We start from the raw sequence: 14,077 nt of genomic DNA, 5'->3' as shown, positions 1-14,077 counted from the left end.
AGCCTCCCCTTCCCTCCCGGACGTACCCCACTATGTCCACTAGTCTGAGAGTGGCTGCTGCCTCTTCCACCGCACTGGTTGGTTTTCATTTGCGGCCTGCCACCAAGGTTGGTGCATTGTTACTCACCATTGCATCACAAGAATCCATCAGTGTCATCTGGAGTCTTACTTTAGCACATTTGAATTGCTCCGTGAAACTGGTGAGGGGCAGTTTGAGGGCGCTATCTCCGTAGAGGCCTATGGTGGTTAGGCATTGAGGCACGCCAAGCCATTTCTTGATGCGGCCTGATTCCTCTTTCCAACTTCTCCACTGTTGAGATTGGGACCTCAAAAATGGTAAGTGGCCACAGCACTCGGGGAAGAAGGCCAAATTCTAAACACCAGGCCTTCAGTCTTCCAGGGAGCTGAGTGTTGTTGATCGCCTGGAGCCCACTTCTGATTTCTTTCCGCAGCTGCTGTACCTGATCTTTATCCTTCAGGCTGGCGTCATACCACCTTCCAAGGCTCTTAACAGGCTGGTCAGACACTGTTGGGATGGGCTCCTCTCCAATGAAGAATCTGTAGTCGGAGAGCACTCCCTTTACAATAAAGATGCTACGTGACTTTGATGGCTTTATCTTCATTCGAGCCCAGCTGATGTTCTCTTCCAGTTTTCCGAGCAGTTTCCTGGTACATGGAGCAGTGGTGGTCAGTGCAGTGATGTCATCCATAAAGACTCTGAGGGGAGGAAGACGTGTGCCCGAATTAAGCTGCTGCCAACCAACTACCCATTTTGATGCCCAGATGATGACCTCCATTGCCCTTGTAAAGGCCAAGGGTGAGATGGTACGTCCTGCCATGATGCCAACCTCCAATGATTGCCAAGACGTGGTAAAATCAGCTGTGGTAAAGCAGAACTGCAGGTCTTGGAAGTAGGATTTATCCAGGGTTATAATGGTGTCCGGAATGTGAAAGAAGGTGAAGGCAGCCCACAGGAGTTCATGGGGCACTGACCCAAAAGCGAGGTCCAAAAAGACGACATGGAGGTCCTTTTTCCTCAACTTTGCGGTCTGCATCTGGTGCCAGATCATGCGAGAGGGTTCCAAGCATCCAGAACAGCCTGAGATTCCTGCTTTCTGTACTGATGTATCAATGTATTCCTTTGAATGTATTCAGACATCCTTTTAGCAATGATGCTGAAGAAGATTTTACCCTCTACATTTAGAAAGGATATTGGCCGAAACTGGCTAATGTTCTCCGCCTTCTTCTCCTTTGGGATCAGGACCCCTTCTGCCCTACGCCATACTTTGGGCACAATCTTCCACTGCCACACCGTTCTCATGAGCTTCCAAAGAACCCTTAGGACATGCGGTGCATTCTTGTACACCTTGTATGGGACTCCATTAGGACCTGGGGCTGATGCCGCCCTTGCCCGTTGTACTACCTTTTCCACTTCTCTCCAGGTCGGAGGACCAGTCTCCATCTGATGTTCTGGTGAGTTGATTCGTGGGATGTCTGGTAGAATGTTCATCCTTTCATGCCGTCTTGGATCAGAGTATGTTGCTTTCAGGTGATCTTCCAGGTCTTTCCTTGCTGCCTTCAGAAATCCACTTTTTCCACTAGTGAAGAGGCTTTTCAATCCAGCTAATCCTCCTTTTCGCCACAGCCCCCCCCCCCCCCCCATCAACGTGTCGACTGTCCCTGTTTACCAAGAGAAACTGCCTTGGTCCACCTTGCTACTTCTTCCTGTCGGTGTATTTCCTCCACCATCAATGGAGCCACCACGACCTTCAGTCTTCCAGGGAGCTGAGTGTTGTTGATGGCCTGGAGCCCACTTCTGATTTCTTTCCGCAGCTGCTGTACCTGATCTTTATCCTTCAGGCTGGCGTCATACCACCTTCCAAGGCTCTTAACAGGCTGGTCAGACACTGTTGGGATGGGCTCCTCTCCAATAAAGAATCTGTAGTCAGAGAGAACTCCCTTGACAATGGAGATGCAACGTGACTTTGATGGCTTTATCTTTGTGGCGAGAGGTGCGTGGTTTGGCGAGATCTGCAGTGGGAGAGCGGGGGCGGAGCCAGGCGGTGAGTAAGCGGGTCAAGTTCAAATGAGGAACACCTGTCTGTGATTGCAGTAATTGGCGTGAGTAGACCGCATATAAGCGGCCCGGGCTGACAGCGGGGGAGAGAGAGACTGGGAGCTCGTGCACGGTCGGAGAAGACGCGGAGATCGAGAGAGTGAACTCGAGCGAGAAGCTGTAGCTAGCGGAAAGAGTTGCATTGTGTTTCTGTTTTGCTTTCTGTTGCTTTTATTTTGAGTTAAGCTATTTTGAGCGCCAAGGGCGCTGTAGGAAGAGTACAAAGCCTGAATAAAAGTGCACGAGCACCAGATATCGCCGACCCCCGAGCACGCCACCATCTGGTCCTCTGCCAACTGGATGGCCTGGTCCAGCGACGTCGGGCGGTGGCACTGGACCCATTGGACAGTCTTCTTTGGGAGCCGGGTCACGAACTGCTCCAGTACCACCTGCTCCACGACTCCCTCGACGTCGCGGTCCTCGGCCACCAGCTATCTGCGGCACGCGACCCGGAGCTGTTGCGCGAAGGCGAAAGGCCGACCGGACTCGCCGAGCTCCAATGACCGGAACCGGCGCCGACTTTGTTCGGGGGTCTGGCCGACCCGCTGAAGGATGGCGCGCTTCAGATCTTCATAGACCAGGAGGTTCTGGACTGGCAGTTGTTGAGCGGCCATCTGGGCTTCCCCCGATAACAGCGGGATCAAGCGCATGGGCCAGTCCTCTGCCGGCCATTTCCCGGCTGCAGCCGACCTCTCAAAGAGGTCCAGGAATGCCTCCGGGTCATCCTGGGGACCAATCTTATGGAGAGGCATGGCTGCGGCCGCGGCCAGCGATGTAGGGCTTCGAACCTCCCGGTCCAACCAGCTCCGGAACTGCTCGCGGTCCTCCTTCTGGTCCTGGAGGAGCGCCTCGAACCGACGCTGTTGCTGCTCCTCCATCTTGAGCAGTGCCTTCTGGTGTTGTTGATGGAGGCCCGCGAGCGCGTGGATGACCTCCGCAAATGGGGTTGGCATGGACTGTCTGGTGGCGGCTTCCCCTTCCCCTTCCATCCCGGGTTTCGGCACCAGTGTGACAAACGTTCAGGTTCAGTGTGGAATGGGGGTGATGGAAGGAGACACAGGGTCGGCGATATCTGGGGCTCGTGCACTTTTATTCAAGCTTTGTACTCTTCCTACAGCGCCCTTGGCGCTCAAAATAGCTTAACTCAAAATAAAAGCAACAGAAAGCAAAACAGAAACACAATGCAACTCTTTCCGCTGGCTACAGCTTCTCGCTCGGGTTCACTCTCTCGATCTCCGCGTCTTCTCCGACCGTGCACGAGCTCCCAGTCTCTCTCTCCCCCGCTGTCAGCCCGGGCCGCTTATATGCGGTCTCCTCATGCCAATTACTGCAATCACAGACAGGTGTTCGTCATTTGAACTTGACCCGCTTAGTCACCGCCTGGCTCCGCCCTCGCTCTCCCACTGCAGATCTCGCCAAACCACGCACCCCTCGCCACAATCTTCATTCGAGCCCAGCTGATGTTCTCTTCCAGTTTTCCGAGCAGTTTCCTGGTACATGGAGCAGTGGTGGTCAGTGCAGTGATGTCATCCATAAAGACTCTGAGGGGAGGAAGACTTGTGCACGAATTAAGCTGCCATTGCCATTGTAAAGGCCAAGGGTGAGATGGTACGTCCTGCCATGATGCCAACCTCCAATGATTGCCAAGACGTGGTAAAATCAGCTGTGGTAAAGCAGAACTGCAGGTCTTGGAAGTAGGATTTAACCAGGGTTCTAATGGTGTCCGGAATGTGAAAGAAGGTGAAGGCAGCCCACAGGAGTTCATGGGGCACTGACCCAAAAGCGAGGTCCAAAAAGACGACATGGAGGTCCTTTTTCCTCACCTTTTCGGTCTGGATCTGGTGCCAGATCATGCTAGAGTGTTCCAAGCATCCAGAACAGCCTGAGATTCCTGCTTTCTGTACTGATGTATCAATGTACTTATTCCTTTGAATGTATTCAGACATCCTTTTAGCAATGATGCTGAAGAAGATTTTACCCTCTACATTTAGAAAGGATATTGGCCGAAACTGGCTAATTTTCTCCGCCTTCTTCTCCTTTGGGATCAGGACCCCTCCTGCCCTACGCCATACTTTGGGCACAATCTTCCTCTGCCACACCGTTCTCATGAGCTTCCAAAGAACCCTTAGGACACGCGGTGCATTCTTGTACACCTTGTATGGGACTCCATTAGGACCTGGGGCTGATGCCGCCCCTGCCCGTTGTACTACCTTTTCCACTTCTCTCCAGGTCGGAGGACCAGTCTGCATCTGATGTTCTGGTAAGTTGATTGGTGGGATGTCTGGTGGAATGGTCATCCGTTCATGCCGTCTTGGATCAGAGTGTGTCGCTTTCAGGTGATCTTCCAGGTCTTTCCTTGCTGCCTTCAGAAATCCACTTTTCTCTCTAGTGAAGAGGCTTTTCAAAAACTTAAAGGGGTCTTTATAGAACTGTGTTCTAGATCTTTCTTTTTTCCTCTGTTTTTCCACAGGTTTTTTGCTCTGTGGAGGGATGCCAATTGGTCTTTGATGTCAGCTTGAAGCACCTCGATGCCTTCCCTTTCCCCCTCCAAGGCTTTCTTCCACTGCTTCCGAAGTTGCCTCTTTGTTGGATGAGGTGCTTGATCTCTTTTTGCCTTCTGGAGGTTGGCGCAGTTGGAGACCTTTTCTGGCTGTATAAACAGATACAGGTTTTATACAGGTATATGTACAGGTTTTATACACACACACACACATGTGTGTGTGTGTGTGTGTGCAAGCGCAGTTCAGTGTGTGTGTGTGTGTGTGTGTATGTTGACGTGTACCTGCTAACTTCTTGTGTGTGTGTGTGTGTGTGTGTGTGTGTGTGTGCTCATGAACTGGTGTATATAAGCCTGGTTTGTGTGCATATGTGTTTCTGTTTATATGAATGTGGATACAGAAACAGTGTAAATGTTTTGTAAATTACTTATTTCTTTGTTTTTGTTTTATATCACAGGTCATCATCTGAAAATGAGTCAGATGAAGTCTGGGAGCCAGTCAGTAGAGGAAGAAATACTGAGGGTCATGACAGTACCTCATCGGAGGAAGAACCCCATCCTTCACCTTCCCTTCCCTATATATATATATATATATATATATATATATATTCTTATATTAATATTCTAATATTAAAGTATTTTAACTCAATAGAACTTGTTTTGTCTCTTTATTTGTAGAAAGTTTGGTTTCAAGAATTGAAAAAAAACCCACTATATTGTTTTTATGCTTCCCTTACTATGTGTTAGCAATTATTGACAGTGAATCTGGAAGGATTATAACATCTCTAAGCGTAACGTTTCATTAGAGCCCAAATTTATGACTGTAGAGTTAAGCATTCATGAATAGCAGCATGTTATGTGTTTGTGGTAACAAAGGGTCATTTGGAGTCTCCAAGTGGCCTTTTTTTGGAAACGCCTAGACGTACACTTAGATAAACGTGTAAAACACTCATTTTCTAATCTATTGTTATAAAATTTTAAATTGGGCTTGGTAAGGCTTCATGCTGTGATCACACTGTGTTTTCCAGGTAATACCTCATAGCTATAATTATCTGCAGACATCCATTTACAAAAAAAAATGTAGGCGGAAATTTTTTCACCCTTTTTTAGTGTTTTCAAAGTTATATTACTCAAAACAAGTAAGACTTACTGTGATTCTAACTGTTTAGGAACAAACCTCAAAGTGTCCCCTTTCAAAAGAGACCAAAAGTATTCAAATAGTCCCAAGGGTTCAAGAACAGCATGCAATTTAATTTGGATAGGTCTTTTTTAGGCGTTTCAGGCAGTCCACTTTTGTCGAAAGAGCTGACTTGAAATTCTATTTTAATATTTTTGTGTTGATAGACCAAGTAAAAACGGAGATATGATCATTTAAACTTTATATAAAAAATGTACGCGTATATTGACGCGTTCGTAAAAGAACGCAAGATGGGATGTGACAGACGCTGCATTTATTCTAATAACTTTGTCGGTTTTTGAGACGGAGGCAACCGCCAGTGAAAATGAAGCAGGCGGCCCGCCAGCTGTTCGCCGGCGGCATCTCGCAAAAAATGGGAGTGACCGTCAGTGACGTGTTCGGCGGCAAACGTTTCATCGCCGCCAACGGGACGCACCTATATCGGGTCGGCGGCAAAAAGAAGCGGTGCGGATATTTTTTGCTATCTGGGTATGGTTAAGTTTCAGTTTAAGTGTAAGTTTCACGTTTGAGGGTGTTAAACCGTGACATCTACACATTTTCCAAAGTGGACCAGCATGATTGTTTCACGTCTTTTCGTGATACCGGGTTGGAGAAATGCTGTTTTGGCCACTTTGTTTGACGCATATAATTCACAAAATCACAATAATTTAATGTAAGCAAAAATGAGATTTGAACTCAGGTCTTCTTAAAGCCCAACGCTTTATCAGCTGAGCCACTGAGACTGCTGATATCAAGGTTGATGGGTTTTTATTTCGGGTTTGGTTTTATTTGTTGGAAAAATAAATATAGAAATATAATTTGACACAAGAGGGCAGTATAGCCCTATTTATGGTTTTGAGTTGAAAACTTAGACCGTGACATCTACACGTTTTCCAAAGTGGGCCAACGTGATTTTACTCATTAGGCTGCTTCATTAAAAACGTGACATTTAGACGTTTTCTTCGGCGTGGATCAAGGCAAATGAATCCTTTTCACCTTGAAAATAATAAATATTTTATGCATTTTAAATAATAGAACATTTCTCAGTGATCGTAAATAAAACAAAATTCTTTCCCTGTTTAATGAAAAAAAAACCAAACCTATAGGTCGTTGCGTTGGGCAGAGGCGATTGCGAATTGGTCAACATCTCTGGAGCGGGCTAACGCAAACGTGTAAGTTTCACGTTTGAGGTTAAACCGTTACATCTACACATTTTCCAAAGTGGACCATTTAAGCTGCTTCATTAAAAACGTGATATTTAGACTTTTTTTCCGGCGTGGATCGAGGCAAATGATCTTGAAAATAATAAATGTTTTTTTTGCATTTCAAATAATAGAACATTTCTCAGTGATCTTCAATAAAACAAAATTTCATTTTTCTCGGTTTAATGAAAACCAATAGGTCATATGGTTAAGTTTCAGTTTAAGTGTAAGTTTCACGTTTGAGGGTGTTAAACCGTGACATCTACACATTTTCCAAAGTGGATCAATGTGATTATGTCTTGTCGTGATACCGGGTTGGGCACTGAGTTTCTTCCCGTTGCTAAGCAACAGAACTAGGACGAGTATTTAAAGTTAACATACAATAAATATATAATAAAATAATATACAATTAAATAATACATATTTTATGCATTTTAAATAATAGAACATTTCTCAGTGATCATAAATAAAACAAAATTAATTTTTTCTTGGTTTAATGAAAACCAATAGGTCGTTATGGCAGAAGCGATTGCGTCCGGGTATCTCTCCACTGGAGTGTGTTAACGCAAACGTGTAAATTGCACGTTTGAGGGGGTTAAACATTGTGGACACAACACCAGTGAAGGCCAGTACTCAACACGATGCTTCTAATATAGCGACAATAGCATATATCTATTACAAACAAAACTGATTTCTTTGTATCATGCAAATTAGACTTTTTATTGCTGAAACACGGCTTAAAGATCGGGATATAAGCCCCTTCTCTGAACTTACTGTACCTATGAACTGCAAATTTTTAATAGGCTACCCTGAGAACTATAGAGGTGCCAGAGGAATAGCATCTATTTTTAAAAATGAAATCGATTAATCCCTGTTGAGAGTTACCAGAGTTTTGAGGTACAGTCTAATTGCTCTCAGACCTCCCAGATATAATGCAGATGTTATACAGGAGTTTTCAGACTTTTTATATGTGATTGTAACTTCTTGTGACAACATTGTAATCCTTGGTGATTTTAACGTTCATGTTTGCTGTCAATAGAAGCCTTTAGTCACAGAGTTGTTAAACGTTATTGATTCATTTATTTTTTTTACAATGTGTAACTGGCCCCACTCCTCAGCATGGTCACACTCTTGATTTGGTCCTTTGTATGGGTATTTCTGTGTGTAACATACAGAACATACATCTTAAATCATTATTTTTCTAATAATCTGTCTCCGTCACTATACTGTCTGAGGCGTTAGGATCCACACAGACCACAGGGTGAGCAGCACCCACTGCTGGCCTCACTGACACCTCTCCCATCCAGGTGCTAACCAGGCTCAGTAAAGTAAACACTTAAGTAAACACTTAGGCCCTGTTTACACGAGAATGCTTGCGGGTGAAAACGTAAAAATATTTTATCGGATGTGCCTTTCGTTTACACGGCGACGGCGTTTTGGGGGCTTAAAAACGCAAAAAAGTGAAACCACCCTCCAGAGTGGAAATCTTAAAAAAAACTCCACCGCCGTGCTCCCGTGTAAATGGTAAAAACGCAAAAGTCTGCTTGAAAGTGAAGGTTGTATGCAGGCGCGTGGACTTGGTGTTGTTGTAGTATGCACTCCTAGCCGCCTGAAGTGCATACTACATTGAATTTCACACACTTTCGCGTCACCATTTGCACATGGATTTCCCACACAAAACGCTCGTCTAAACGCAGAATAAAAAGTGATGACGCAACGCCACTTTTGCATTTTCTCTTCAAAATCGTTTCAGTGTAAACATAGCCTTAGAGCTGTCTTTAACACCATTTGCAGCCATTGTTGGGGTCACGGCTGTTGGTCCCACAGAGGAAGTACACAACCCTCTCTGGTGGAAGTACTGGACTTTGAATGTGTAAATGAAGGCAAGGTCAACAAAGTTATTACATCACTCTCTAACTCGAGAGCAAACAACTCATGGGGACTACCGTTAAACACTCAGTGCTGCTGACAAAACTGTGGAATTTCAATCTCGACGCAAATACTATTAGTTGGCTTCAATCAGACTTAGCAGGCCATTACAAGTGCGTAAGAATAAATGACAAAACTTCACCGTTCAGATCATGTACCTCATGGGTACCCCAGGGGTCTATTCTGGGTCCATTTCTCTTCAGTTTGCACATAAATGACACTTCCGGGGACGACATGGAGATCTTTGACACGGTTTTATATACTCCCGGTTTCGATTTAAATTTTGTCTCTGCAAAATTATCTGTGGCAATGAACAAAGCAACAAGTCCTGCCTTAAGTAAATGTAATTTTAACTTTGTCATGTAATCTTAATTGTGTAGGACTACAGCTGAAAATTAGCATAGTGCTAAATCTGTGGTGTGGTTTTGGAGGACTCATCAAAATCTCCTCTCTTTATCAGATCGTTGGTTTGGTGTCCTCTGTGTCGTGCTTCGTGTTCCTGTTGCAGTCTGTTCCAGTTTGAGTCCCTTTTCGGTGTCTTCGTGTCCTGTCTCGTCTGGATGTTCACCTGCACTGGATTATCGTCACCCGCACTGGATTCACCATCACCTGCACGCTGACCACTGAGTCCCTGCGCCACCATCTGCTGTGTTATTCCCTGAGATTGTCTTTGTGTCTTCTGACCTTAATAAATTGAGTTACTTGCAATTGCTTCCGTCCTGTTCTTGTGACACCTTGGGCACATAGCCAGGCCAGGGTCTTAATACCACATGGTTGTCACCCGGCCCAAACTCTAGGCACGATTCGTCGACCGAAAATGCATGCAGGTCTCCTACACTCTTGACAGAGGCCAATGCAACCAGTAGCAAAATCTTCATGGAAAGAAGCGTTAAGTCTACTGATTGCAGAGGCTCAAAGTGAGCGTCCTGAAGTGCTCGGAGGGTCCGTCCACACCCCTGATACTGCCCGTTTTACGTGGCACCCCAGCCGGTGGCAGAGGCATCTGTGAACACCACAGAATGCCTGGATACCTGTTCCAAGGGGACTCCTGCCCGAAGGAACGAGGGATCTGACAGATCTGAGGGGGCTGAAGGTGTGACGGCAGACTGGTGTGATTGCCATGGCCATCTCGGGACTCGCCGTGAAGCCAGTGCTGAAGCGGCCTCATACGAAGCAAGCTGAGCGGGGTTATCGCTGCTGCTGCTACCATATGCCCCAGGAGCCTCCGAAAAAAAAAAATTCAATGGGACTGCCGTCCTGCCTTTGAATGTGTTCAAGCAGTTCAGCACCAACTGAGCGCATTGCTCTTTGACTGGCACTGTCTGTGCGACCGAATCCAACTCCGTTCCGAGAAAAGAGATCCTCTGCACGGGGGCAAGTTTGCTCTTTTCTCAGTTGACCTGAAGACCAAGCTGGCTGAGGTGCCTGAGCACGAGGGGTAGGGCCTTGTGCTGATATGCTCGACCCTTGAACTCAAAGCGCAGGAACGGCCTGTGTCAAGGAAGAATCGAGACATGAAAGTACACGTCCTTCAGGCCGATCTCTACAAACCAATCTCAAGGACAGATGCATTTGCAAAATGCATTACTGCGTTAGCATTTTGAACGGTAGCTTGTGGAGGCTCCAATTCAAAATTCACAGGTCCAAGATTGGTCGTAACCCACCACCTTTCTTGGGTACAATGAAGTAGGGACTGTAGTGCCCTGACCTCAAATCGGCTGGAGGGACCGGCTCTAACGCGTCCTTCGCCAGTAGGACTGCGATCTCCGCACGCAAGACATGGGCATTGGCTGCTCTCACTGTAGTGGAGTGGATGACCCGAAATTGATTTTAAAGTTTGATTTTAAACAGAAATTCTTCATGAACAATCTTTCCTTCCCATTCCAATCAAGAGGAGTCTGCGTTTGGCTCGGCTTTGGCGCATTCGCAGGATCTGTAGTTCTGACAGTGATTTCCAAGCCCAAGCAGCTGATTTGGAAAAAACGTTTTCATCAGAGACAATATAAACATGAATGTATTACCACGTAATCGTTTTGAAAATACATCGCAAAGTGACTGGCTTAGCAACACCAGATCCAGAACTTCTGTGTGGAGAATTAACTGTGTTGTCCAATATTCACCACTTGGTAGAGAGTTTGGATCCATCATTAAAAAACATTGGCACATTATTGACTCTGATCCAGCACTTAAATGCTTTACTACATCACCCTGCATTGTGTACAAAAGAGCATTCCAAGAGCAAGTCCATTCCCTTTGGGAATTACAGATGTGGCAACTGCACTCAATGCAACTTTACATATAAAACTACCACCTTTAATCACCCGTGTACTGGGAAACTTTATGATATCAAAGGTGTGATTACCTGTAATACAAAGAATCGTATTTATTTACATAAATGCCCATGCGGCTTGGCCTATGTTAAAACGACTAGGCCACTGAAAATTAGAATCTCAAAACACAGATCTAACATTCGTGACTGCAAAAGCCCAATAGCGGTGCATTTTTCAAAAGCTTTTCATAACGTTTCTTCTCTCAGATATTGTGGCATTGAACTTGAAACAGCATTGAAACAGCCCTCCCGTGGAGGAGACGTAATTTGTCTTTTACTTAAAAAAGAAGCATTCTGGATCTATACCCTGGACACTTTAGCTCCAAAAGGGTTGAATGAAGACTTTGACCTGAAGCCTTTTCTGTATATAACTCCTGTTATTGTGAAAACAGTGTAAATGATATGCGATCATTTTGCTGTTTCGGTATATGATATTATGTAACACATCATTGTGGTATCCTTTATGTATTTACATTCTTGCTCATAGAGACACTTTTTTAATGAAATCTAGGCCGTGTTTTAGCCTTTGCTCAGCTATCTACTATATTTCTAATGGATTCTATTGTATTATAAATGTTGGTATATACTTCTTACGTGTTTTTTATCTGTTTTTCTGATGTAATTGCTTTTTCACTTGATTGGTCCTATCCTGGATGTGTGTGATCATGTGAAAACTGTATGCATGGCTGGCTGTATATATGGAGGTATGTCTCCCAACTTTGTTTGTGTCTGATGAAGGGTTTGGGCCCAAATCATTACACATAGTGAGCAACTATTAAAATTGCTAAGGAGCATTTTATGGTGTACAGACTCATTGTTTACTTTTGCAACTACCTGTCTGCCCAGCACCCAGTTTTATGGTTCTGGATGTGCGTGCTGCATCTTTTGAACTCTAAAGAGAATAACCACTCTACCCTCTTTTGTCAATCACTGCAGTACGTCATTAACATGAAAGAATTTTTGGAATCGTTGATGAAGCTTCTGAATGATTCTTTGTGACATCAGTTGCAAGAATCACACAGATTTAAACTCTCGAGCTCAGTCACAATCTCAAATGCCAATTTTTCACAATTTTTTTTTTTCAAATCAGCTTAGATTCACAAATGTTGTTAAGATAACATACTATTTTAAACGTTTGTTGAATAAACTAATCTCTTTTTTAATCTTCAACTCAAATTTTTAGTTTAAATAAACTAAAACTTTTAAGTTTGAGTAAAGGCTATAGCCTAAGCTAAACCAGCAAACCTTAATTTTAACAGTAACATATTTTTAACAGTGTATTTACTAATTTATGTGCATAATGTTAATGTTTAATCCCACATCCAAAATAATGCGTTTTAATTTTTAAAATGTAATTCTCAAATGAAAATACCATTTTCTAAAGTATGTCGTCACATTCCATTTTCGGTGGAGGTAACAACTGAGGGTGTGAATGCAGGGAAAACAGTGAATGTAGGCCTTTTGCACCCGCATCATGTAAACTCCTTTTATTATAAAAGACCTGCTCAGATGCAGATATATACTGTAACAATCTATCAATATACACACCTTGTCCTCTGTTTCTTCCGCTGGCGCTGCAGACGAAAGAACACGGCTAATGCTGACTAAAAGACAGTGAGGAGCTGAAGCCCCCCTAAAAAGGGCCTAGCAAAAGCATTGGTTTGATTGGCTGACTAAGTTGCATTTTGCATCTTGAGAAATATTTTTATGGTAAGATGCCATTCAGGATCTTTGCCATTCAATGCTTTGGTGGGTAACACTTTAGAATATGGTTCCTTCGTTACTGAATAACTACACAAGAACTAATGAGTAACACAATATTAACAATCTATTATTAACTAACAAGAAACTCTGATTAACGAACTAGTAAGTAATAGCGCACAGACGAAAGTGGTAGTTCACTATTAAGTAATCAATAACTACTATTTTTTAATACTTCCCAGAGAACTACTGAAAAAGTTTATTAATAATCTAGTAACTACTAGTAACTACTATTAACTAAAATAAACTCTTATTAACGAATTAGTAAGTAATAGCTCACAGATGAAAGTGTTACTAGATACTTCTGTGGGAATTACTAATTATTTGGATCCGTATTATAAAGTGAAGATCATACTAGTAATTACTCAAGTGTTACTACATGATCTAGTCATGATTTGTGCAAACGTTTAAGATTTTTGGTGAACTTTAGTAACTTTTGGAAAATGTCTTTAGTAACACTTGAGTAATTAGTTAGTTCCAATGATCTTCACTTTATAATCAGCCCATTCTCACCCCCAAGGCGTCACCTAACTGACGCCTTGGGAAGCATTTGGACATGCTTCAATATCTGACGCTTTAGGCGCCCTTTAGCGTCAGTTAGATGACGCCCTAGGATCGCGTGTACCCTACCCCCACCCCACACCTAAACCTAACCGCGTCCTCTAACAGACGCTTTCCTTTAGTGTCAGTTGGATGATGTCGTAGGATCGCGTCATGTAAGTGACGCTAAAGGGCGCCTAAAACGTCAAATATTGAAGCATGGTCAAAGGTGACGCCTTGGGGTGAGAATGCGTTGTTATAATACGAATCCAAATAATTAGTAATTCCCACAGAAGTATCTAGTAACACTTTCATCTGTGAGCTATTACTTACTAATTCGTTAATAAGAATTTATTTTAGTTAATAGCAGTTACTAGATTGTTAATAAACTTTTTCAGTAGTTCTCTGGGAAGTATTAAAAAAATAGGAGTTGATTTCTTAATAGTGAACTACCACTTTCGTCTGCGCACTATTACTTACTAGTTCGTTAATCAGAGTTTCTTGATAGTTAATAATAGTTACTAGA

Source organism: Pimephales promelas, chromosome 9 (genome assembly GCF_988280905.1).
Source record: "Pimephales promelas chromosome 9, fPimPro1.hap1.1, whole genome shotgun sequence".
Taxonomy (NCBI): domain Eukaryota; kingdom Metazoa; phylum Chordata; class Actinopteri; order Cypriniformes; family Leuciscidae; genus Pimephales; species Pimephales promelas.
This window is presented reverse-complemented; position numbering follows the sequence as displayed.